Source organism: Balaenoptera musculus, chromosome 11 (genome assembly GCF_009873245.2).
Source record: "Balaenoptera musculus isolate JJ_BM4_2016_0621 chromosome 11, mBalMus1.pri.v3, whole genome shotgun sequence".
In the NCBI taxonomy this organism is placed as follows: Eukaryota; Metazoa; Chordata; class Mammalia; order Artiodactyla; family Balaenopteridae; genus Balaenoptera; species Balaenoptera musculus.
In genome coordinates this window covers 59,561,742-59,588,975 of record NC_045795.1, presented here as the reverse complement: position 1 = coordinate 59,588,975, position 27,234 = coordinate 59,561,742, and the positions used below count along the sequence as shown (strand labels likewise).

The window sequence follows — 27,234 nt, the reverse complement described above, 5'->3', positions numbered from 1 at the left end:
AAGTTGCTTGCCCAAGGTCACGTAGGAGAGAGTGGCAGAGCTGGGGTTTGTAATCATGGGTATGTCCTACACTACTAGGCCATGATGTTTCTTAGATTCAGGAAGCCAAAGTTCTTCCAAGTGCAGAACGGGGAGGGCACTCTACAGCATGGTGTTTTATTCTTTTGTGTATACTTCTAGCACGGGTAATCAGCAGCTGATTTGGCATCTCTTCTGAAAAGATGCTTTTGCCCCCCTTGAGGATTTAGGCATCCTGTTGAACAGAAAAAATTCAGAAGCATCTTGGTGGTGAGTTGCAGCTTGGCCTATTGGAAGAACTTGTCTTGGCCAAATTTGGGGAGAAAAAGAGGAAGCTCCACTTGGTCACTCTGATCTCAGAGGCTGCAGGCAGGGAACCTCAGTTCAGAAAGTGACCTCCCACATGCCCAGAAATGAGTTCAATTGTGGATTTAAATCCACTGCAGTGGTTCTACCAGGGACAGGAGGAAGTGTGCTCTGCATCTCAGAGATGGGAGCTGAGACGTGTGTGTCCTGTGTCTCCCCTTCAATGCGAAGAAAGCCTCGTCACCTCCTACAGACGATAGGAGACCAGAGCCCAAAGGATGCCACAGGGAGGGTCGCGAGAAGCGCTACATTAGGCGTGAAGACCGGCGCTTGGGAGCCGAGATGAGATTTCACAGATGTGGCTGATCCCTTAAAAAGTGAATCTCTCAAGCTTCCTGTCTCGTCCTTAGGGCTCATCTTCATCTGTTTGGCTTCGGATTTAAGGTCAGTGAAAACATACAGCACAGGTTATTCAGAAACTGCCTCTAAGGATGTAGCTGCTTCCTTCACAGTGGAAACATGGAATCTGACCTGTGTTCTTCTCCCGTCCTGGGCAACACAGAGGAGCCAGGCTTGAGGATTGGGGATGTGCAGGAGTGGACCTCAACTGCGGGGCAGTCCACACAGGGTGGATATGTATTCCTGGCATTCAGGAGAATACCTCTCCCTCAAGATTTATGACTTCATTTTATGTTTTAATGCTTTCTGTCAAAATTCCAAGAAGCCATAGTGACTGATGGGCAGCACAGAAAGGGGAAGAATGCTGTAGTGGAAACAGCCCGGATGAAGGTTTAAAGTGAACAAGCAGTTGTTCAGCGAATGTCTTCTGAGCACCTACCATAGTCTCCTCGCTGATTCCCAGGGAAGCAGAGTTCAGAGCCGCACCCCCTTGAAGGACACTGAAGGTTCTAGCAATGCCTGACCTCTCTGGCAGAATGAAGGTTGACAATCCTTCTAACCAGGGTGGGGGGAGAGAATAGCGTCTTAGAGGAGCCCTGGTTCATGCCAACCCCACCCCAACCAGCAGTGAAGCTTCAGAAAAACTGAGCCGATGAGCTCACCCAGGGCAGAGAGAGACAAGACACAGCTCTTTGCTCTTTCCCGGTTCCAGATCCTGCACAGCCTCAAGCACACACCAGTTAGACGCGATCCTGGCCCCGCTGATGTCTGCCCGACCTCATCCCTCTGACACCAAGGTGTTCTCCCCACAGGCCACCCAGAGCCTCCTGCAAAACAGCCGAAAAGCCCCGCCTCGAGGAGCTTGGTGTCCATGGCGGGCCCTCCGCCCATTTCCACTTTCTACTCCAGCCTCTCCTTTGAAATAAATGTATTCAGTACAAACGGTACAAAATGGATGAAACAGTTGTTTTTAAATGCTGATTTCATGCCCCTCCCAACGGCACTCTTTTGTTCTTCTGTTTAATTTTTACATCACATTGGCAATAACAAACTCTAGGGCGGATTCATCAAAGGAAACTGATAATTGCTAACTGTACATTTTATTTGGTTCATTATTTTGTTAACACCTGATTCCGAAAAATACTCCTTCTGAACAGGCTGGAAGCGGCATAAAAATTATTAGCAACAAAGAGATCCTTTTTTGCATAGAAATAGGTTCATTACCTGCCAGCTGCAGTAAGTGTGTGGGACTTGCTTTGTGGCAGCCAACAACATCTAGAAAGCACCTTTCCACCTGCCTCCAGGTGAACAAACACCTTATAACCTAAGGGCTTGGTTCTGTTTTGCTTTGCAGAAACGTACCCGTATTGTCCTGGTTGGGATTCCAGATGCGTGGAAAATAGTACAGTACCAGGGACATGGGGTCGAAAAGTGGGCCTGGGGCAGCCCCAAAAGGGCAACAAGGTGTAGGATGTCCTAAGGGTTGGTTGGGGGGAGCATACTGGGAGACCCCTGAATCACTGAGAACAGTAGAAAGTGTGTGTGATTCATTCCACGTTTATGAAGTACTTCCTGTGTGCAGTCAGCAGCAGAATTCAAATGTATGTAAGTAGTGGGTAGTGGATACCCGTGGATGCCTCCCAACATTTTTCAATCCCCTTACTGTGTTTGGGGAAATTCCCTGGTTCATGACTGCCCCCCTCCCGCCCCCACCCAATGCAAGAGAGAAGCTATTTAGAATGCCTCTTGCCCAGCTGCTTTTGCTTCTCAGGTGCAGGCAAGGAGATAGCCTTCACCAACCTGACACCCACAGGAGACTTCGATTGGGAAGCTAATGCCATGAAGAATTTGGTGGCGCATGGAACCCATTCTGCTGAGCATAGCGGCAGAGCAGTTCCCTGTGACGAAGGTTCCAAGGACCATCCGAGCCCCAGACTCGGGTACGTGAACGTGATATTTGTGTCCAGGGATGTATTCTATTTGTGATAGAATCTGGCCACTATTTTTTGCCGCTGGGCATTCAGGTTTGTTCCTCTGGACTTCTCAGATTCTCTGAGTTATCTGATAATGCTTGAACAAATTCCTTTTCTGCTGAAACCGGCTAGAATGAGTTTCTGACATTTGCAGTTGGGAACCCACTGTGCTCATAGCTCTATATGCTGCAAATGACAGAAGCCCAAAGGACGTTTGCTGGGTTGTGAAACCAAAAACATCCAGGAGCATGTAGCGTCAGATATGGTTAGATACATGGGCTAGGTCCAACTACATAATGTGCAAGGCCCAGCACAAAATGAAAGTGCAGGGCCCTTTTTCAAAAAGTATTACGAATTTCAAGTTGACAATGTAAGAGCATTAAACCAAGGGTCCTTCTAAGTGCAGAGTCCTATGTGACCGCACAGATTGCATGCCCGTCAAGCTGGCCCTGCTCCAGGAACCCTGTGTTTCTCTCTCTACATCTTGGTTCTGTCAAGTCCCACCTGACCCCTTGCCTGCCCACGCACTCCAATTTTCCAGAGGGAAAGGCTGGATTCACACAGTTAAGACTCGGAGACCAGTTGTACCCACAGTGTGCCTAGGCACGCTAACCACCAGCACACTGATTAGCCTGGTATGTGGACTCTGGTCTTAGGTGAGGCCCCTGAAAGCAGCCTCTGCTGTGAGGATCCCTGTGCAGGGGATTTCTAGAGGAAGTGCTCCCAGGGGAGACCTGTAGGGAAGCAGGGAAGGGGAGGGAACTAAGCAAAGGTGCGATCCCCCGCAGAGACCCTCGAAGGGGCCTTGCCTGATCCCATAAGGCAGGGGTCCCCAACCCCCCGGCCGCGGACCAGTCTGTTAGGAACCGGGCTGCACAGCAGGAGGTGAGTGGTGGGCGAGCAGGTGAAGCTTCATCAGCCGCTCCCCATTGCTCCCCATCACTCACGTTACCGCCTGAACCATCCCTCCCCCCGTCTTCCGTGGAGAAATTGTCTTCCAGGAAACCAGTCTCTGGTGCCAGAAGGGTTGGGGACCGCTGCCGTAAGGGGCTCTAGAGTGTGAGTGATAACTCCGAGTTGTCTCCACCTGGCATTTCCGTGCTCCCCTTGCGCACCCATCAGTCATTGATTAAGGGCCACACCCCGTGTGGGTGGGCACATCTCTTCCTAGGCACTGCTGGCTCTCTGTGCATATGGTCCCTATAGACTGAGGACCAGCTTCTAAAAATGAAACACCGGTGCTAGCTCTTGGAGGTCAACACCAAAGTGAGGGGAGGGGTCACAGGCATTCTAAAGCCCTGGATTCAATGACTTCCCAACATCCTGACCCTACCTGCAGCTGCCCTGAGAAAATGCTGAGGTACACGACCCCAGAATTCCACTGGGAATGTTTGTGGGTGATCCCTCCTGCCAGTGAATCAGGAAGTACCAGGTGACGGGCAAGTGGTGACCAGAAGATGATGTGTATTTCTGAGCTTTTATTTACCCTAGCATGTTAAAAATTAATCTTAGGCTACGTAGGTAATACAAAACTCAGATTCCCTATTTTGAAATGAATGAATTGCATAACAGTGTTTTGTAAGAACTATGTGAGCTTCTGAGTCTGTCACAGGAACAAATTTTGCACAAACTCTGCTCATCTATTTTGACACCTGCACTTAGTCCCAGGTGATTCCTATTGGTCTTGAGCAATGCATATCATTAGATTCATTAAGGATGGGATCCTCTAAGGATAGGATTAATTATTACCAATCAAATATATGAATACAGTTTTATAACAGCTTTGTTGAAGTATAATTCACATACCATACAACTTCCCTATTTAAAGTGTACAATCCAGTCATTTTTAGTATATTGATAAAATTGGGAAACGATCACCACAATCAGTTTTAGAAAGTTTTCATCACTCCAAAAAGAAACCCCATACCCATTAGCATTCTTTATTCCCACTAATGATTTGGAAATCCTTAGTCCTAAGCAAAAAATATTTAGGGCTGGTGGACCATCCGTCTCGTTCCTAATTTCAAGAACCATCCAGAAAGCCCTCTGGGAACAAATAGCTCTGGAAAATCCTCTATTAACTACATGCACTTGGGAGAGTCATGACTTTGATTGCCTTTCTGATTGCCAGACTCAGTGACTGAGAAACAGAAGAAAGGGAAAGGCTATATCAACTCAGTCAAGCCATGCCAATAGGTCCGGCCCGGGTCCAGTCCAAGAGAAACGTGAATGTTTGCATCCCCAGCTACCGTGAGAGCAGCAGTCCCCTCCAGCACACGAGGCAGAGGTATGGCTTGTTTCTTTCCTGAACACCAAGGGGACCTCAAGTCACTTCCTAAAGAGGTCCTGCATCTCCAAATTCCAGCTTGGAGAAAACAGGGCGTTCCTTACACAGGAAGCTGGCTGTGATGGCTGACCCAGTTTATACACTTCTGTTAAAAAAAAAAAGCCACCTCTTAGGAGAAGAAAAGGGCAAGGGAGCACCCAGCTAAGCATGTTAGAAAATCTTTAAGAAATAAATTGACAACATTATTAAGGGATTTATGTCTGAAGAAACATTTTTTTAAATTCTTGTAACTGAGACAAAGTGTTTAGAAAAAATTATCTCTGAGCCCCAAGGTTATTAAGTCAATTAAACATATACCTGCATGTAACTTTGGTGTAATAAAAGTCCTGCCCAGAGTGTGGTGTTACCGAGTGAGGTACACTGAGTAAACACTCATTTGAAGACCTTTCCACTGGAACATAAGAGTAAGGCAGTGAAAAGAATATATGTTCTGAACATCACATCGGCCCCATTAGGAGGGCTCTGTGATCGCATTATTATGTGCTTTGTCTTCAGAGACTTCCCTGTCTTTTTCACCCATAAGCAGGAGAAGTCCTCTCCATCTCATTATCAGGCTCCCGGAGCCCTCTCTCTGATGTGCCTCCCTCCCTCACTTTGGAGCTCGACTTCCTTGAGATCTGTCATCGTCACCTTTATTATAATGGAGTCTTACAATCCCACAGCTAGTGACACTCAGGGGAGGAGTATACTGATGAGGAGGGTGGGGATGCCTGGAGGAGACGTCTGTGATGGAAGTTTCCACAGAGGCGACACTGCAAACAGGCAGGAAGAATGAAGGTCTGGTAGGGAGATGGGCACTTCACCACCCAATTTTCCTCCCATGGTCTCGTGCAAGAAAAAGGGAGAAAAGGCCGTGGAAGGTATCCATGAAAGTGGACCCTGTGTTACTTTAGTTGCAGCAGGCAGGAATATTCTCTTCTGAGGTAGAACAAGCAGCTTCTGGTACACCCAGAGGCAGATGAGTAAACAGAGGTGATGCATTTTCTTTGTGGCATATGTGGGCAAAAGGAGCTTAAAAGGCCCGTGGGAGGAAGGAATGATAGCTGGTTTCCTTTTCTCTCATTGAATAGAGCCTCTGATTCAATGGTAGGACAGTTAACCAGGCCAATAGAACATGATGGGCTTCTTTCATTCCAAGAAGAGACTAGCCCTCCATGGGTGTTACTTAACTAAAAGAAGGTCAAAGATCACTGAGTATGATTCACCCACATTTAGGGGGCAGAATTGACCTAGAATGTCATAAAAAAGCACCAAAAGTGCAAGAGCAATATTTTTAGAAGCACACCTAAGGGATGGCCAAACAGAAAGGCAGCAACAAATCAAAAAAAAGGTTTAATCCTTCTAATTTGTCCACTTTGGCCAAAACAACAGAATTTAATCAAGTTCATATGCAGATGTGATTTGTGTGACTTATTTAGCACTCTATAGATGAATACAGATCAGGTCTATCTATCTATCTATCTGTCTGTCTATTTTTGGTATTTTTCTCCCTAAGAGTGAATAATTATCAAGACAAAAATAAATTTAAAATGTACACCGCAACGTCCCGAGTTGCAAAAGGACCCCACAGATTTATAAAATTGTTTGTGGCACTCTCAATCTTTTTCATTACTTTTTGAGGCTGCAAGGAAAAACACACTGCAATCTTGAGGAAAGATCCGGTCCAATACCATATGAAAATGGCACACAAGTTGCTCTGCCATTTTGAACAGAACAAAAGGAAAAAAATGAGTTGTGGGAAAGGAAGAAAATGTACACTATCAGATGAGATAAACTATGGGCTCAGTAAGAAAAAGATACAGGGGGGCTATTGCAGGTAGAAAAATGCTGCAGCAGGAAACTCTTCTGCTACTAAGGGTGGTAAAGGCCAACTTAAGAGGAAAGCCAAGAGATCCATAATCATCTACAAGAGGAAATAGGTTGGGCCAGTGAAATAGGACACCTCGCTCAAAGTAACCCAAGGGCAGTTTCAAGGTGATTGTGATTCTAGGAGAGATCACAGTGCAGGAAAAGCATGATGAAGGTAATAGTTGATGAATATCCACTAGGATAAATTCCAGTGGGTTAAAGATGGAAACTAAAGAATTTTTTAAAGATTTATTGGAAAACATGGAATTCTTCTATAACTTGGAACGGAGGAAAGCATTTCTTACTATGACTCAAAATACAGAAGAGACAAGAGAAGATCGATTAATTTGTCTACATAAAAATTAAAACTTCTGAATGGCAAAAAAAAAAAAAAAAAAAAAAAAAAGAAGGAAGAGAAGGAGAGAAGAAAGCAGAAAAACAGAAAAAGAAAAAGACAACAAACTGGAAAAAATATTCATAGTGCAGACAAAGAGCTAATCTTCCTATTACGGAGTGATTTTTATAGAAATTGAAGAGACTAATAGACAAAAGATTTGACTATCAGTTCACAGAAATAGAAATAAAAATAGCTCAAATGTATGAATATATGCTCAACTTCACTCACAAGAGAAATGCAAATCCAAATGACATTGCGATATCATTCATACAATTCCAAAATTTTGATGACAGGTTGTTCAGTTGGGTTCTCCCAGAAGCAGACCCTGAGATGAATATTTTAGTGTAGGTAGTTTATTTGGTAGGGGAGGGCAGGAAACACCAGTAGGGAAGTAAGGAGGAAAGGGAAAGGTGTTATGAAGGGTGTGTTCTGAAGCCAAGCCTGGAGCTCAGTTGGAGAACCGTGGGGGACAGTGCAGAACACACTCCAGAGTTATCCCCTCTGAGAGCGGGAAGCTGAGGTATTTATCCACCAACTCCCTGAACATCACTGGTTGATGGTTGCTTGTGGGGAATGAACTCTCAGGCGCTTCTGCCCTGTCCATCCCCCAGGCTCACACACAGGTCAAGCCTGCTTCCTGGAGCCAGAGAGAAGCCCTGGGGCAGAGTGGCAGCTGGTCTAGAGAAGACCTTCTAGCGGGTGTGGGTCGGGCACAGCAGCATCTTTCCCCACACTCTCCATCAGTGAAGCTGCCAGGGCACAGGCGCTCTCTCATTGCTGGTGAGAACAGACACTGTTACAACACCTATCTATGGCAATTGGGAGTGCCAACTAGTTATTGGGAATCTAACAATACCTAGCACTGATTCCGCTCTCCCGGTACATATACCCTTTGACTCAGCGGTCCCACTTCCAGGAATTTATCCTATAGTTAAGATTTGCACCTGTCGTAAATGACACACGTGTGAGATGATTTATGCAGTGCTATTTGTAATGACAAACTCTTGGAAACAATCTAACATCCATCGATGGGAAGGGGAGAGTTAAAATGCAGCTTTTTAAAAAAGTATAGTTGCCGTACAATATTATATAAGTTACAGGTGTACAGTATAGTTATTCACAATTTTTAACAGTTATACTCCATTTATAGTTATTATAAAGTATTGGCTATATTCCCCATGTTGTACAATATATCCTTGTAACTTATTTCTTACATAATAGTTGAACCTCTTCCTCCCCTATTCCTATGTTGTCCCTCCCTGCTTCCCTTTCCCCACTGGTAACCACTAGTTTGTTCTCTATATCTGTGAGCCTGCTTCTTTTTTGTTATATTCACTAGTTTGTTGTATTTTTTTAGATTCCACATATAAGTGATATCATACAGTATTTGTCTTTCTTCAGCTTTAAAAACAATTGAGGCAGTTCTCTGGGTAGTGGATGTGGTGAGATTTCCAAGATACGTTGTAAGTGACAAAAGTAAAGTGCAAGAAGATTATACTATCTTTTGCGTAAAAACGGGGGAGGGTAAAAGGAAAATAACACAAGGTCATGTTTGTTTATATATGCATAGAGAAACTGGCAGGATACGGAAGAAATTAATAAGAGAGTTAAGGTGAGGGTTGTGGTGATGGTGGATCACCATAACTTGTGGATAGGGTGAAATATATTTAAAATATGTGAATCTATTATTTACTTCCTAAAAACATTTGGAAATGCTGATGAACATGGAGATCTGAGGGGCATGGAATTATGTAGCACTTTTTCATTCCATGTTACATATTTCGGATTTGTTTGACTGTTTTACATGGTGCCTGCGTTGCTTTGCAATGTGAAAGGATAGTAGAGATACAGTGACTAGATGCAAACTAGGGAGATAGATAGACAACAGTCAAAAATACATTATGGGGCTTCCCTGGTGGTGCAGTGGTTAAGAATCCACCTGCCAATGCAGGGGACACGGGTTCGAGCCCTGCTCCAGGAAGATCCCACACGCCACGGAGCAACTAAGCCCGTGCGCCACAACTACTGAGCCTGCGCTCTAGAGCCTGCGAGCCACAACTACGGAAGCCCGCGTGCCTAGAGCCCGTGCTCTGCAACAAGAGAAGCCACCGCCATCGCAGGTCTTATATCCTCATTCACTGAGACATTTGTCATCTACTGTGAGCTCTGTGAGGACAGGAGCTGTGTACTGCTCAGGACTGAATCCTCAGAGCCTGGCATGGGACCTGACACATTTTAGGGTATCAATGAGTAAATATTATATTTATAATTCTAAATGAAGTAGCTAAAATATTATAAGGCTATAGAGGACATAAGTGCACAATTAAGCTTAAATTAATGGATACGTATAAAATTGCACATCACAACAAATAGGGCATACATATTTTTTTCAAAAACACCTACAACGGGGCTTCCCTGGTGGCACAGGGGTTAAGAATCTGCCTGTCAACGCCGGGGACTAGTGTTCGAGCCCTGGTCCGGGAAGATCCCACATGCCGCGGAGCAACTAAGCCCGGGCGCCACAACTACTGAGCCTGCGCTCTAGAGCCTGCGTGCCTAGAGCCTGCGCTCCGCACCAAAGAGAAGCCACCTCAATGAGAAGCCCGCGCATGGCAACTAAGAGTAGCACCCCCCGCCCCCGCCCCCCCCCCACCCCAATCACTGCAACTAGAGAAAGCCCGCATGCAGCAACGCAGACCCGATGCAGACAAAAATAAATAAAATAAAAAATAAATTTTAAAAAACCCACCTGAAACATCTACAAAAGTCAACCATTCAGTAGCCATTAGACAACGAAAAATGTGCTATTACGCTGCTGCAGGATAGTCTAACTGGAACTTATGTTTTCTATGTAGGTAATGAATTCAGATACTTTTGACAGTTCCTGCAAATATAGTTATGAACATTGTTTTGTTTTCTGGGAAATTGAGGAGGGGGCAATACTGCCCTCATACTGACAAGCTAATATCACGTCATAATTAGAACACAGCAGGTCCCAAGAGGTGACTTAACAAACCTCACAATCAGAGAATTTAAGGATTCAGACCAAATCTCTGAATTGATCTTCACCTTATTGATAAGAAGAAGCTAAGAATATAACTGTAAGTTTACACTATATTAACTGTATAATAAATTGTCATTCAGCTCTCAAAAAAAAAAAAAAGAGAAGCCACCGCAATGTGAAGCCCGCGCTCCGCAACGAAGAGTGCCCCCCCACCCGCCCCGCTCTCTGCAACTAGAGAAAGCCCGCGTGCAGCAACGAAGACCCAATGCAGCCATAAATAAACAAATAAATTTATTAAAAAAAAACACATTACAATGGAAACGCTTATCAGAGCAGGTGTTGAACTTAAGGAATAGAAAATGACTGGCTGCCTAAAGCTGAAAAAGAACGTATTGAAAGGCTATTGGATAGTTCACAGAATCACCAGGAAGGTAGAAGCAACAGGCTCAAAATAAAAGCTGAAGCCCAAGGAGGTGAGGAAACAATACCCACAGAACCATCGGATGAGGTCACCGTTGCCATCGCCCCCACTGCTGTCCCTAGGGGAGCAGGAAGTCAGGCCAGAAGGTTCAAGTGAGCCACAAAGGTATGACAATTTTTCAATGTCAGAGTAAGGTATGGAGCAGGTCACCAGGCAGAAATGTCAAAGCAGATGACCCAGAACTGAGCATAGTGAGGACGTGAAAGGGATGAGAGCTCGAGGTTGGAGGCAGATCCTTGAAGAGAACGTCAGAGGGGCTGCCGTGGAGTCACTCCGTACCCAAGGGAGTGGCAGAGTGTTCTGGCAGGGGAGCTGCCCGAGAGCCCACAGAAATGTCCACAACAGGGCCACCTTTAATCACTGGCTGGACCCAGAGGGCAAAAGCCAGTTGACAACAGGAACCAGTCTGTTAAGAAGTACTACGTTCCTCTTACCTTTCCTCATGGCCGCAACCCCAGAAGGGTCAAAAACAGCAGCTGGGCGGCAGGGAGGACATGATGGTGAGAGGAAGGAGTCAAGCCGCCCTCCTCGCAGCCCTAGCTGGGACGGGGGGGGGGGGGGGGCGAATTTTTACCTTCAACTGAAGATAGAAGTGTTAAATTGAGACCGTGTTTTGCAACTTCGTGACCAGAAAACTTTGTTAGCTGACAAAGACCAGGAAAGTCATGGACATTCATTTCACGTGGCATCCAGTGGTGATGGTGGGACCACCCCTAAGAAGGAAGCTTAAGGGGGGTGTCAGGTTGGGGTGGACAAAATAAAGTTGCTTTTAAGATTAACCATCGCAGATCCAGTAAAGTGACAGTTGCGTAGGAAGTGGACATTACTGCTGCAGTCACTGAAATAATTAAACCTGCTTCTTCACGTCATGTGCTCTAGTTTCAAAGTCCCAAGCAGAGAATCTGATTGGCTGAGCTGAGGCATCATGCCCGTGATCCAGCTCCACGGCCCATACGCTACCTGATGAATTCCCCTAATTTAGGAAAAGGGTTCAGAAAGTGGATGGATACAAACTGACACATATGCACTATAATGGGAGGCTATGCATTCACATCTGATGGGTACGTGCTGGAGGTGGGGTGGGGGAGGGAGGAGAGGATTCCAAGAAGAGTAACATAGACCCTGCCCTCAATGAAGCGGAGTCCTACTATTATAGCAACTACAACCTACAAGTATCTCACTTTCATCTAAAACTTTGTAGCTTAAAAAGCTCTTTTATGTCTATACATTTGCCCTTGACAACAACACAGTGAGATAACTCCCCAGTGTTCAATGTGGTGCCTGGCATGTAGTAGGTATTCAGTAAATGTTTGCTAAGTGGATGGAAAAGTAAAGGAATGTATGAGTAAAGAAGATTTAAATCCAGTGGCAAAAGTACAGCCTTTGCAGTTGGACAGTCTTGTTCAGCAGTGCCCAATGGAACCGATGATGGCTCTCTATCCATGCTGTGCAATATGGTAGCCAAACGTGGCTACTGAGTGCTTGAAATGTGCTAATGAGACTGAGGAATTAAAATTTAATTTATTTTATTTTAACTTTAATTCATTTAAATTTAAATAGCCACCCACAGCTAATGGACAGTACAGAGTTCAAATTCCAGCTCTGTGTATCTAGCTTATAACCTGAGCAAATGGACGTCACCATTTGGATTACTGTGACTCCCACCACCACTGCTGTTTCTTCCACTACAGAGGGGATGCCAGGACTCAGAGAGGTTAAAGAGTCTGTCCAGGTCAACGGAGTAGTGCACCACAGAGTGGAATTTGTGTTTCCTGTTTTCATTCCTGCAGTGGCTTTCTCATTACCAAGTTAAGCAAGGGCCCGAATACCCCAGAAGGTCATGAAGAATCGTCTGTGCACTGAAAAATGAGTCTTCCACATATGTTTGTGATTAGTATTCACATTCATGTAGATTCCACAGTGATTAATAAAACATAAATTTGTTTAAAAGCCTTACTGATTTTATAGTAGCTTTTTGTCACCATGCAGATTCTTAATCAACAGATACTAAAAGTACAGTTACTATCATGTGAGGTATCTCAGAATCTTTTGACATTGAAAAGGCATCCTCATCCTCTTTGTTGAAAATGTCATTAACACCCCCTTCTTTTATTTATTTATTTTTGGCTGTGTCGGGTCTTGGTTGTGGCACGCGGGATCTTTCATTGTGGCGGGCGGGCTTCTCTCTAGTTGTGGTACACGGGTTTTCTCTTCTCTAGTTGTGGTGCAGAGGCTGCAGAGCACATGGGCTCTGTAGTTTGCGGCACACGGGCTCTCTCGTTGAGGCATGTGAGTTCAGTAGTTGTGGCGCTTGGGCTTAGTTGCCCCACGGCATGTGGGATCTTAGTTCCCTGACCAGGGATGGAACCCGCGTCCCCTGCATTGCAAGGTGGATTCTTTACCACTGGACCAGCAGGGAAGTCCCCAACACCCCCTTCTTAAAACATAGTTAAAGAAAGAAATGGGATACATATCCACATACACAAAAGAGTTAAATGGTGATGCAAGAGACCCCACAAACCAGTATATATTCTAGGTACATTTGCTAGAAACACAAATGGTGGTTTTTTTTTTTTTTTACCAAAGGGGGTTTATTTAAACTCAGTTAATAGAAAAGATCAATGTGTAATTTCCAAAAGGGTTCTGCAACAATCAGCAAGTATCATAAATAAAGCTGAGTTTAGTTTTAAAAAACAAATTGCACACATTCAGAATAGATGAACAATGCTTTAAGGCAGATTTTGTGAAAGATTTCAGAGTTTTAGAAGAGTGGTCCTGAATAGTGTGAATATAACCCAAAAGGTGCCCAGGAGGATCTATTGGCATGAGGAAATAAAATACTGCAACTCCTATACTGACTTTTTATCTTAAAAAAAAGAAGCCAAGCTTCATTGATATTTAATATATGTATTGACAGTAGTACCTGTATATGAGTTAAATAAATAGACATCTAGAGAGCATATACTCGAAATTTTTTTACTAACCAGACTGCATAATTTAAAATCTTTAGACATTTTTGTTTTAGAAGACAACAAGCTCAGGATAAACCTGCGGTATGATGTGATTATTAAGAACAAGGCAAAAGTTGCATCATCTTAGCTATATTAGTTAGCTTTTCCTGTGTAACAAACCACCCCAAAGCAAGCTGGTTTACAACAATCATTTTTTACTATTTAGAACTTGCACAATGTCCCTTGTTCTGATAATGTAAGAATAAGGGTTCTGAAAACTAAGTCTTATGAGGAAAGGTTGAGAGATTTGGGATCATGGTGCTATGAAAAGAGAACATTCACAGGAAAGAGGAATATGTATGTTAGACACTTACAGTCTTGATTTCTTATAGCTTAGATTCTAATACAGTTTATAGGGAAAGGAAAATATTTTGAATGGATGATCCCTTAAAGCAACAGAAATTAAAGCATTTTTTCTTTCTCTAATTGATTTCATATTCATAGAACTATATGATTTCACAGAGTTCCATTTGTGTGGAACAACACAGTCGACTAACATCAAAATTACTGGAAAATCCCAGAGGAGATGGATATATTCCATACTTATCAAGTTTTCTCATTTTTATCAAAGAATTGGCTGTTTCTCCTCTTTTTATGAGAAAAACAATACAGTCTTTGTTTCTATTTCTTTCCCCCCCTAATTCAGTCTATAATCATAAATTCAAAATATGGGCAGATTTGAAAGTGGATTATGAAGAAAAAGCTTTAGCATAAACAAAAGAAAGATGGAGTAAAATGCATGTCCGTCACTGCATGAGAAATGGTGTGACAAATACACGGTAATTTCGTCTAGAGAATGGTGGTAACTCAGAGCATTTCTGTCCACTGAAAGAATATGTGAAGTAAAATATATTTAAACGAAAACCCGTGCAAATGCAGTGTCCCTTCTGGATGTAGCCAGAACAGTGTTCTGTTTGAATAATTTTATATCCTCTCCTAGAAATCAAATTTCTGCAAAGTTAAATCAAAATGCTATTTTAAAAAATCTATGCATTGTTTAAGAAACTAGAGATCTAATTTATTGTAAGATTTAGAATTAAAATTTAAGATCATCCAATAAAGTAAATTTGAATAACCAATAACCTTGAAAATTTAGATCAATGATAAAATTTATATTTTTTGACTTCTAAACAAACAACAAACTAAGGCTGCAATGAAAACAGAAATGTCATTTCCTTCGGTAGCATTATTGGGAGAAAACTCAGAAATGACTATATCCCTACTCTAAGAGAATTTTTTTTTTTTTTGTCAAGTAGTTAAAAAAATCAATCTATATGTTCCTCCACTTTTCTAGGCTCAAAGTTATTTTTTGCTGAGTGGCGCAAAACGGAAAATGGACATTTGCTTCTGGCACTGTGACCTTCCCCAGGCCCTGTCCATGCTGCCCTGTCTGATGCGGTGTATTTCTGGAACACACTTGTGATATAACCAGCAATCATTCTCCATAAACACTCAAATTGACAGCAAGTGAGAGTAAAGAAAAAGTCTCTCTTTCACATCAATGAAGAGTGCCACACTACAAACACATTTCCTTTTTTTGTAAGAGAGGTGATTTTTTTAAAAGATTAATTATCTTTAAAAGATGGGCTACAGCTCAACACTGTTATTTTCCTTCTGGCTATACACATGAATACACTAATTTTTGTTTTAAAACCAATAGAGCTGATTTTTAAAAAGAAATCTATAGCTGTTCCATACGTTTTCCAGCTAAGATCCAGCATCAAACTTCCATATGTTTAAGAAAGCTATACTCTCCACCTGTGTACATACACACTCATACACATAAACACCCGATCCAACTCCACTGTTATCCACTGATGACTAAACCATTTGAGATAGTTTGGTGGGGGACAGGGGGGAAGGGGCTGGGGAGGATTTTTTTTTTTTTTTTACAATAGGCACGCATAATATTTACTGAACAAGACATTTTGCTCCGTATTCTTTTAGCATGTGGGGGGACTCATCATTTTATTTAGACTTTATATGGCATGGGTTACTCAGTTCACAGCAGAGGCACCTGCAGCAAATTAATTTGTTGTAGCACATTAATTATCTCATAGCTTCTATTTAGGCTGCAGCTGTTGCTATTATGTTAATAATATTTTTTATCACCACTGTATACAACAGGTTATGGCAATAATAGAAATATCTCTTTTTTTGCCCCCCCCCCCCGTTGTTTCCATGTTTCTGTGTCAGAAGGGAAGGCTGGAAGAAATTTAGGCAAATTAAGCCCCAAAGCACACTATAATTTTCTATTTCTGAACCGATTTGTGAGAGAATGGGTAACTGAAATTAGCAAAGAATCACCCCACACAAAGATGGCGCGTGCAGAATTTGTGAAAGCGAAAAAGAAGACGAAGGAGAAGCAACAGAGGGACGGAATACTGCAGTGCTGGGGTGGTGAGTGTTTGGATGGGGGCGGGGAAAATGCTGCAGTTTTCATGAAATAATAAGGTGGGGGAAAAAAGGCATACAAAGAGTAGGTTTTTCATTGTTTGTAAAATATAAACACAGATGAATTCTGTCTTTGGTTTGTTCATGCTTTTCACTCTGCACAGCAGGGATGTTCTTAAGAAGTTGCCCTCTGCGAAATTTCACTAAATGGGAACCGTGGACCCTGCATGATGGGATTATAATCACACCAGCCACTCCTTTTACATAATTTTTTGTTTAAGATCCAGTAAGACTCCCTGTTTTTAATATATATAAAGCAATAGACCTGGATATGTCGATAAACTGAGGGTTTGTGTCCCTATAGCCTAGTGCAAGCTAAAACAAAAAACCGGTGGTATCACATCTACAAATCTCAATGGATTCAAAAACAATATGAAAATTTTTAGCTGACAAGAACATGTCTGCTTCCTGCAGTCCCTGCAATAGCTCACCATGTTGCCTACTAACCGAAAGATCAAAAATTATCGATTTCATGGCGCTGCGTGCTCTGGAAAGAAAAAGCTACTTTAAAATTTGCATTGTTTAAGAAAGGAGTTAAAAGAAAAGAATCATTTTTTTTTTTCCTGAACACTTTGGAATGTGAAAATGGCTTGTTTTAATCTTATCCATGATTTACTATAATTCTATTATTTTTAGCAGCTGGAGTCCAGAAATGATTTTTTTCGATGAATTTAGGATTTTGTCGCAGTATACATCTGCAGTCCCAGAATCCTCTGGTAAGTTAATCCTTCTTTCGATGGGAAACGCCTTTAACCTTCTTGTGAATGAAGTATCTGCAACCATTTTGAAATTTTTAATAGAGAGGTGTGTGTGTGTGTGTGTGTGTGTGTGTGTGTGTGTGTGTTTGTGTGTGTGTGTGTATGTTTGGGGGAGGTATGTCTCCAAAGCATGATTTCTTAGCAATGCAGCGGTATTTGTCTTAGTTCTTAGAAACATTGAAAAACATATACCTTTGTGCTCTTTGAATATGATGGACGATGTCTCCATTGCTTCTCCTTACACTTTCTATGGTAGCCATTAAAATGTACTTCCTTAGTATGGCAGAGACTCTTGTGTCAAGCCAATGAAGGCCTGGAGAACACATAACTCCAAGCACGAAAAGTGTTCCTGGCATAGCTGAAGCGGCCATGAACATAACTACCACTGCTGCTGCCGCCGCCACCACCATGGACATCGCCTCCCACCACCTTCACTGCCCCCCCTCGTGCCGCAGTGCACACCAGATGCAAGCTTTCCATAGTGGCTCTCCGCCGAATTTGCCCAGTGGGTTCCTAGATGACTTCTGTGTGTAAGAATAGCCAACCATGTAGTCTGACAAGAGGTATTTACAACTACTTAGTCTGTTCAGCTGGAAAGAAATCAAAAGATAACACTGAACCCTGACATGATGGATTGCAAATCAAAAGCCCCAATCCATAAACAGCCCACTTGATGAACTGCTAAATGAAAAGCTGATGCTGATTTTTGTCCAGTGTTTGCAGGTTGTTGAAAAGAAATATTTTTGAACGAGCCTTCTTAGACAGTCGGGAGTTATTGTTTATAAATGCATGGAATATTATTTAGTCTTACCTTTCTGCTGGGGGAGGATTCTTCCCAAGGAGATTCAGATTGTCCAGAAGAGACCACACCCTCGTTTCACTGTTTTCTACTGTTTCTGTTTCTTTTCAAGGAGGGCTTCTTTACAATTACAATTACACATTCATTTAAGGGTCCTCATCAAAAGGAGCCCAGGCATCCATTTCTCTCTAAAGGAAGCTCATTGTCTTAGCGTTCAATAAATGTTTAATTAGTGGATTTGATAGAGTTAACTGTCCCAAAAGGGAACGAACGGGCCTTCTTTGCAATGCTGCCTTGATTAATGTTTCTGTCGGAAGTGCAAAAACAATCTGGGCATTTATTTCTTTGCCTAAAGGTGATTCAAAAGTATGTGTTTTAGTGAAGTGACGCTGTACCTTCAGGCTCCATGAAACCACTGCTGGATGTGCCAGTGGTCTGAAATCATGACAGGTAATACTTCCTCGGTTAAACCAGCTGGAGACACTTTTGGTTTCCAGGAACACAGCCTGAAATTTAGAACCATTTGTCCTCTGCAGTTTCACAAAATGGATTAATTCACGTCAAACCCAAGTGGCTGGCTCTAGAAGGAAAAGGTGTAAAAAAGATAACCAAGTGTTTTTTATGAAATGTATTGCCCAAGGTCAACTTTTAAAAATCATTTTTACAAAATCACTTATTTCACCAACTCATCAGGTATTTTGATGCTTGTATTTCTTGTTGGTTTAATGTTAATATTTGTCTTCATTTCAGAGAAGTTATTCATCTCATATTTTTGGTGAGGCAGTTGGAACAATTTCTATCTTGGGGATAAGCAAATAAAAATTCTGAGCAATTTGTTAAATTCAACTAATTCGTCTTAGTGCTAGTCACCCAGTAATTCTTCAGTACACTTAGATGTGATGGGAAAAATAGCTTGCTGCATTGTTGCAAATTTTACATTTCCTTTACTAACATGTGTTTGCTTAAAGTATTACTAGGGATTTTAAATATTAATTATAAATTTAGATTAAGATATCTAAATTATAGAAAAATGCTTCAATTATTTTGGCATCTAAATAGAGAAATACAAATATAGAAGAGTTTTTATCCTTTAGATGTTCTAATGGTGCAGATATTTCTTAACCAGTTTTAATAGTGTGCCTTATTCAGCAAAACAAAACCAAAACTGAACATAGAAAAAGGAAACGTCTGTTAAAAAATTACTCTGATATTTATTAGTCATCTTATTTTAAATATATGACTTTAATCAAATCAACTGCATATTCTTTAACTCTGTATATAAACATTAAAATTGGGGATCAGTACCTGAAAAAATGCCATTTACACTTTTGAGTTTATATTAGAAACGCTGCTTTGATGAAGTATCTTTTTCCTTTCGATCTGTTCAAATTATGACCAGATGGTTAACTGCAACCATCCTCTACTCCTAATTCTACAGAACTGCTAGCAAAGACACAAATGAGAAAGTCATTGTAGACAATGGATCTCAGTGAACATCATCTTAGTCTGCGGACTTTTCCCACTGCAGGGCCCCACGTATGCTAGGGTGATAGACAGCAGTTAACATTACCACGGTATATAATAAAATATCTTTAAGATAGGGGGAAAAATTGAATTATTTAAAGAACATGTTGCTCCTGAAGCATAGCTATGCCTAAAACTACATAACCTACTCCACGAGTGAATGAGTAAGAAGGTTTCCTGCCTGTACCTATGTATAAAGACCTATTGTTTGCATGCATTAATTACAGAGATAAAAGCCTCAAGATAACTTTGTTGCTTTTTGTACTCTCTCCATTGTTTTGGAGGAAAAATAAGCATACAACAACAGACTAGAGAAAGTGAATCGATCATAATTCTTTCAGCTTTGACAAATGCCAATCCTGCTGGATTACAATGGAGACATTTCCAAGGTGAATGAAGAACCAACTTCAACCTATTAAGACGAATTCGAAAATGTTTTTGAAGAATAGAAAATGCGTTTTTAAAAATTAGAAGCTGCCTAATCAATAGCTCTTCCCATAAACAACATACTTGGATTTCTCAAATAAGTGATACCCTATAAATGCACCTCCTCCAAAGAAAAATCCTCGCCACCACCACAAAAATCTATTGATACTTAGTAACAAAGTGGAACCAGATGAAAATGGAATCTGTACGAATTAACCTAGTTGGCAGGGCTCTAGAGCTAGTCCATTTCTATCAGTCATTTGTTCACAGTAGGGACTCATCAGGACTTGTTGAATTGCGGGCTAGGCGCCTATCCTAACGCGAGTTCACAGCCTTCGGGAGTGGGGAGAACTGGCGGCTCGGCCGGGTACTTCATTTCCAGATTCGGGGTGAACAGCCGGTAGGGATGCGGGATCCACGATCCGGACCGTGGGGGGCTCTGGGGCTCTTGGCTCGGCTGCGAGCCAAGTCCTGCAAACAGCCTGGGGCCGAGACCGCAACTACGGCGGAAGCACGAACGCGCCGGGGTCCCCTGACCGGGAGCCGGGCGGCAGCGGCGCCCAGCAGCGCCCGGAGCGGGCGGGCCCCGACCTCATTCCCCGCGCCGCCGGCGCGGCCCCGGCCCCGAATTTCCGCCCTCCCGGGACCTGTGCCGCCTGGCCCGCTCGGCCCCGGAGGGCCTGGGTCCCGATGCCGCCTCCCGCGAGCAGCGGGCAGCGCGCGGCCAGCCCCGCGTCCGCTCTCACGGCCCGGGGCACGCGCGAGGCGGGGACGTCGGGCTCGGGACAGCGGAGAGTACCAGCGTCGTCCTCCCCCCAGCCTACCCCGGCTCGCGGGGGCCCCCGGCCTCCCCGACTCGGACCACGGCGCCCTAGCGGGCCGCCCTCCGGTCCCGTACGGCGGGGCAGCAGCCGGCCTCTACCCCGGACAGCGTCCGGAGAGGACGCGTGCGCCCCGCCCCTGCCCCGGGCGGGCGGACGGCGGCGGGCTGCTCAGCGGCGCGGGGACTACTTTCCACCGCCCCCCCGCGCCCCGCCCCTTGTCCTCGCGCGGCGGAACGCTCCGCGCTGCGCCGCTGGCGGCAGGATACAGAGGCTCCTGCGCGACTTATAAGAGCTCCTTGTGCGGCGCCATTTTAAGCCTCTCGGTCTGTGGCAGCCGCGTTAGCCCGGCCCCGGGAGCGGAGAGCGAGGGGAGGCGGAGACCGAGGAAGGTCCGAGGAGCAGCTCCGGTCCCCGTCGAGCCGCCACTGCAGGCCGAGGACGGTCGGACTCCCGCGGCGGGAGGAGCCTGTTCCCCTGAGGTGCTTGGGCGCTCCTTTCCTTACCCTTCTGGGGCTGCTCCCGCTCCCGCTTCGGAGCCAAACTTCGTCGCGGGCGCGCGGTCCCGTCGGCGGCTGGAAACCGGGCCCAGCGCAGCCCGGAGGCCCCGGGTGGGGAGCGGGGGTTGCGGACTGGGGACGCCGGGGAGGCGGCGGAGGCGGGCCGCGCTCGGGGGACGGAGGGCGGCGGCCTGGCCCGGTTCCGGTCGCGCCGCTCCTCAGGGGCCCGGGGGGCACCGCTTTCGGGGAGGGGGCGCCGCGAGGGCGCGTCCTGGAGCTCGGATGGCCGGCGGGGTGGGGGGGTGCTGTGGTTTCTGTCCGGGGCTCCGGCCGCGGCTGAGTTTGGGGGAGGGACCCTGCGCCTCGGGATGCGCCGGGGTGGGGGGCGGGGTGGGGACGGGGGACTCCGCCTTCCCGGCCTCCGCGGGGAGTTGGGGTGCGGGCACTGGGCCTGGGACGCCACCCGAGGTCCCATCTCCAGGTTCCCCCTTTCGTGCTTAAGGACGTATTGTTAAGAGGATCGTTAGTATTTTTTTTTTAATGCCCTGCCGGCGTGAGTGCGCTTGTTTAAATCGAAGCAACTTTAAACCTTAGAGGATCCAAACTATTATTGCAGACGGTGCGATGCGCTAGGAGGGTTTGCACAGATAAAAATCCATATCTTGCACCTATATTTTCTTGTACGGTGCAGGTGGGTGAAAGCGGCGTGCAAGGGAGGTCCTGGGAAAAATAAGGGCGAGGGCGACTGGCTTACTGTCTCTTATCAAGTGACCCATGGGATTCAGCCTCTGACTGCTTCGAGAATTTTGTTCGTGTAAATTCTTTATTCAGATAGTTTCATGGCAGCTAAACTTGATTTTGAGAACACTTTCCAGAGGGGTGAATTTTTCCCTCGCTACGAAATTGCCCGAAGGAAATTCAAGCGTTGCAACTTCGTTCCGTGTTTTGTCTGGGGAGAGGACTTGGAACAGAGACTTTCGAAGTTCAGTTCTCACAGCCCGCTTCTGAATCCGCTAAACTTGAAAGCTTTGGCAGTCGGATGTAGTTGTTTCCTTCGTTTTCTGTTCCCTGTTGGAGGGAGCATTGTCTCCTACTTTGTATCTTCCAGACATCTGTGGTCTCCCCTCCCCCCCGAGTTTGTGAGTGGTGAATGAAGGGAGACTGGCCTGCTGGTATGCAGAGGTCGGCAGAAGGAAATCGAGGAGTGGTTTTAGTGAAACGAGAGCTTTGTGTCGTGAATAGTGGTGGCTTAGACTAGACAGCAACTTGAAGAGACGGCTAGCCTTTGATAAAGTCTGGGCTGCTGTTTTTCAGATCGCTAAGTTATAACGTATTTTGTCTGGAACTTGGGAAGCCATTTCATTATTGTCCCTTGGTGTACATTCAGTACCTTCAGCTATCTTCCTGTTAACTTGTCTTCGTCCTAAGAAATATTGGACATAGCTTGAAATGTTATTTATATAATGCTACTGTTTAGTATCTGCTTAAATAAGTGACATAAATTTCTACTTGGGAGGCTCCCCTTCCCCACCCCCCCACCCCCCGCTCCGGTCTGAACTAAGGCGGCTGCTACATTTATTTTACTTTTACATTTAAACCCACAAATCTCTGGGTTAAAAAAAAAAGTGCTATTAAGGTTTGAGAATATCCTTTCACAAAATTTGATTAAGTTGCGCCCAGTATTCATTACTTTGACCTAGTCTTTGTTCTGAAGGCCATGTACAAGGCCCTAAAGTGATTGCAACAGTAACTTGAAAAACTTCCAGAAGACTATTCTATAGGATTAAAGGAATGCTGAGACTATTCAAGTCTGAAGTCCTTGAGGGGGAAATTAAAAAACTGCACTAGAAAGTTTAGTATAGTATGTAACTTAGAGTCCTTGTGGAGTTCTAGGCCTGAGATTCTCCCAGAGGCTAGAGCAGTCATTTAAAATCGCTTTCAGGAAAAACCAATTAAAAAAAAAAAAGGTGGCTTAAAAAAAAAAAACATTTAGCAGTGTTCAAGTGTCAGTAAGTGTTCAAGAGTTTTCTTTCTTTTGAAATGTTGTCTATTTCCTTTACCAAGGTAATTATGTAGAAAAATGTAGATTCCTATATTAAAACTGAAACTGAATTGAGCTTCCTACTGTTACTAGTGATGAAGAGAATAAAAATTATACATATAAATGAAGTGTATTTTTGTCTTCATAGACACTTCCCTCCTCCACCTCCCCAAATGGGAAAGGGAAAACATGAAGTAGGCAAATTTCTCTAAGGGTGTTTTGAGATTTGGCCCTTAGGAAAACTATCTGCAAATATCCTTTTTTATTGTTGGGAGGGGTGGAAAGAGGAGTGTAAGTATTGTTGAAACTAGGAACATGGAGAATTCAAAAGTTTGAATCTCAGTCTTTTATAGTTATAAGTAGCAGTGAACTTAAAACCACAGAAATGGAGTATATGTAGTATCTTCAGCTAAATGAAACTTTTGTGTTATTGAAATGAAACAATATACATAGGTCCAGTTATAATAAGCTTTTATTTCTCTTTTATGGTTTACTAGTTGCTGATAATAATTGTAGAGGAGGAGCTGGTAAATTTTAAGTTTGTATTTTGAGCTTGGTTGGAAGCGTGCTTGATTGCCAACCCAGGGCAGGAGGGATGAATGCATTTAGAGCAGGGCAAACTTCTAATAAAAAGTATTGGCAACTCTTTCGTGCTACATGTTGACTTGTGACATTGATTGTGAAAACATTAGTTCTGTTAACTTAGTTGTATTCTTGTAGCCCTCTTTTTGTTGGGAATACGGTATCTTTAGTTGAAACACCTTGACTAAAAACATTTTTATACCATAAAAGTAAATAGTAAAACATAGACTAGGAGCTACTGCTTGCTGATTAGTCCAGAGCATGTAGCTGTTGCCTCTTGTACCCTCATTGAGAGGATACTGAGTTGCAGAATCAGTTCTCATTCTTTAACAGACTATTGTTTATGTAATACCTTTCTAATTGTGGTGTGATAGAGTAATAGGCTAAAATAAGTACTTAAGTTTCACGAAAGGAAAATATATTATTTGTATTGCTTGAAAATGAGTAGGAGTTAACTTGTGTAGTTTTTCATCACTTAAACTCTGGAGAAAGTTCTTTATTTCCTCTGTTTACTTAAGAATGCTGCTTTTGTGTTTTAGGCAAGTCTGAGCTTGACCAGGTTTGAAATCTAGATACTTCTGTTGAGGCCTGAACCCTGTATCCTTGAAGTATGTATTTAATCTGCTTTCTCCCTAAGGAAAAAGAAGCTCTTAATAGAGAAAGTCAATCACATTAGGAACCCTTTTTAGAGTTTAACTATCTTTGTAAGTTTGTTAATTGTGGGAATCTCTTAAGAGAGATTCCCCATCCCCAAAGTCTCCCTCAAACTTGATGCAGTTGAGTGAGAATAGAGTTAGGGCATGTTATTGCATGCTTCGGTCACATTGAGTGCCCTCCAGTGGATATAATATAATGCTAGTGATATTTTTTTCCCCATCAAGTTTGCATGGAATATACTTACAAACAGTTTTGATGGGAAAGCATCAGTCAGGGAACCTTTTGAATTCTAGAAAAGCTTATTTATCTTATTACTGCTAGTTAAAAGATCGGCTTGAGAACATGTCATCTCAACCATTATTTGCAGGAGAAAGGTCAAAGTTAAATTAAGGGTTAAATTTTATTTGTTACTTAAAATAGGAAGTTCTGCTTAAATATATCATAATTATAAACCAAAAACTCAGTATAATTTTGGGGTAAAGGATCCTCATGTCTAGCCATATTAATGAGTTATAGAAACTAAAATTCTCAGAAGAAGTTAACAAAGAAGTGAATTGTCAATTTGTCTAAAATCTCTTACACAGTAAAACATGAGTAAGTCTTCAACTTGGTTATATTTTCAAGGAATATTATGTCTGTGTTAAGAACTGGATATCAACAAAGCTAGTTGAGTCAACTTAACGTGAACTCTAGAGCACAATGCCTAGTGACTATAGGCATTTGTATAGCGTATACATTTGTATAATGCTGTGATGCACAATACCAGTATTTTGACCTTTAAAATTTTCAGTAAACACCTTTCTCCACACTCCTATGTTAAAAGTTCTTGCTGTTTCTATTAGTAGCATTATTTTATGAAAATACTTGTTTTAAATCAGATTCTGATCGGTAACAGGAAGAAAGCCCATTTAAAAATAGCTTTTAGGGACTTCCCTGGTGGCACAGTGGTTAAGAATCCGCCTGCCAATGCAGGGGACGCGGGTTCGAGCCCTGGTCCAGGAAGATCCCACATGCCGCAGAATAATTAAGCCCGTGTGCCACAACTAGTGAGCCTGCGCTCTAGAGCCCGCGAGCCACAACTACTGAGCCTGCATGCCTTAGAGCCCGTGCTCCGTAACAAGAGAAGCCACCGCGTTGAGAAACCCGTGCACTGCAATGAAGAGTAGCCCCTGCTCACTGCAAATAGAGAAAGCCCGCGCGCAGCAACGAAGACCCAGTGCAGCCAAAAATAAATAAAAGCAATCATTAAAAAAAAAATAGCTTTTAGAAGTCAAATGGTCATTTTATGGAAAATTCTCAGTTTAGAAAAAAAAATTTTAACTTTGTATGTTTTCCATAAATAGATGCTTGAAATGAAATTTAAAAGTTGATTGAGTAGGGAGGGAAAATGACCGTATCACTGCTCCAATTTTGATCTTGGAATTTAGTATATTTTTGTGGAAAAATTGATAATGATTTTTGACTATTTAATAAATGTATTATTGTTATACCTTTTTTTAAAATAGATTTTTAAAAAATTAATTTATTTAACTTATTTATTTTTGGCTGTGTTGGGTCTTCATTTCTGTGCGTGGACTTTCTCTAGTTGTGGCGAGCAGGGGCTACTCTTCGTTGGGTGCGCGGGCTTCTCATTGTGGTGGCTTCTCTTGTTTCAGAGCACGGGCTCTAGGCGTGCGGGCTCAGTAGTTGTGGCTCGCGGGCTCTAGAGCCACAGGCTCAGTAGTTGTGGCTCACGAGCTTAGTTGCTCCGCGGCATGTGGGATCTTCCTGGAAAAGGGCTTCAACCCGTGTCCCCTGCATTAGCAGGAGCATTCCTAACCACTGCGCCACCAGGGAAGTCCCTGTTATACCTTTTTAAAAACATGAGGCAAGAGTGCCTCAGCTGTTTTATATAAGTGGTTATTTCAAAATGGGTTGTGATCCCTCAAAAAGCATCATATATGGAATAAGTAATGTTTAAGTCCGTAACTAGTATTTGCATCATTTACTGTCTGTAGGTCAAATAGCTTCTATTCCAGTTTTCCAAGATTTTTATGAGATGAGAGTAGATTTGAAAGTTCTCCTGAAAACTATGTACATCTTACTTAAAAAAAAAAAAAAAAATTCTCCCATCACAGTGGGAATAACTATTCAGTGTCTCCAGGGCCAGGCAGGTATGGGCTAACTGGGACCCTGTGAACTATGACAAATTGGGGAACACATGTCCTATCTAAGCCAGTCTTCAGCTCCAGCTATTGTGTGGGAAAGTAGTTCATGTGTCCACATCATCTGAATTTTTTTTCCCCTAAGAGAAGCAGGAAATCTGGATTAATGTGCATCCCATGATTTGCACACATTGGTGAATGAAATTCATGTTTTGAGACACTGTTTAACACACATTAAATATACCTATTGGCAGGATCTGCCAGTTTGTGACATCTGCAGTAGTCCATTTAGAGTAGAGTTTTTTTATAATGATGATTCTACTAAATGATTGAAGGTAATATGATTCTGGGAGTGGGTATGCATCTGTGTCTCTCTATGTATACATATGTATATATATGTATAACTTAGGAAGTAAGATTTGTTAAACTATTAGGTTCATATTTGGCACTTGAAAAATGCCTTGTATCAACTGATTATAGATTAGGAACTTAAAACAGGTTCATATTACTAACTTTGTGAAATCTGGGAAACGTACACTTATAAGTTTAGGAATTAAGATGGGTTGGGTCAAGGAAAAGGAGGAGAAATAACTTGTTTATTAATTGATCATCTTAAGTATAGTTTTTTAAAGTGTTTTCTTAAATGAGGTCTCAAAACTTAATCTTTGAAGTTACCTAAAATGCTGGACAAATTCTGGCTGTGTGTACACAATCATGTCAGCCTGAAATTTTATTGATGGCGTT

General features: G+C 43.1%; 1 protein-coding gene and 1 long non-coding RNA gene across 5 annotated transcripts in view; both read left to right on the top strand.

Annotated features, from left to right (window-relative positions):
- Positions 1–15,966: 15,966 nt before the first annotated feature.
- Positions 15,967–17,814, top strand: LOC118903079. Its single transcript, XR_005021708.1, has 3 exons — positions 15,967–16,184; positions 16,875–16,954; positions 17,275–17,814. It is a non-coding gene; the product is annotated as an uncharacterized LOC118903079 (long non-coding RNA).
- Positions 17,815–20,855: 3,041 nt separating this feature from the next.
- CTNNB1 (catenin beta 1) overlaps positions 20,856–27,234 on the top strand; it is a 42,980-nt gene continuing 36,601 nt past the window's right edge. For 3 of the 4 annotated variants that reach the window (XM_036867660.1, XM_036867659.1, XM_036867658.1), the window contains exon 1: positions 20,857–21,048. The gene's annotated coding sequence lies outside the window, so the exon portion shown is untranslated. Of the gene's footprint in view, positions 21,049–27,234 lie in introns of all 4 variants that reach the window. The other variant, XM_036867661.1, reaches the window with a different exon arrangement.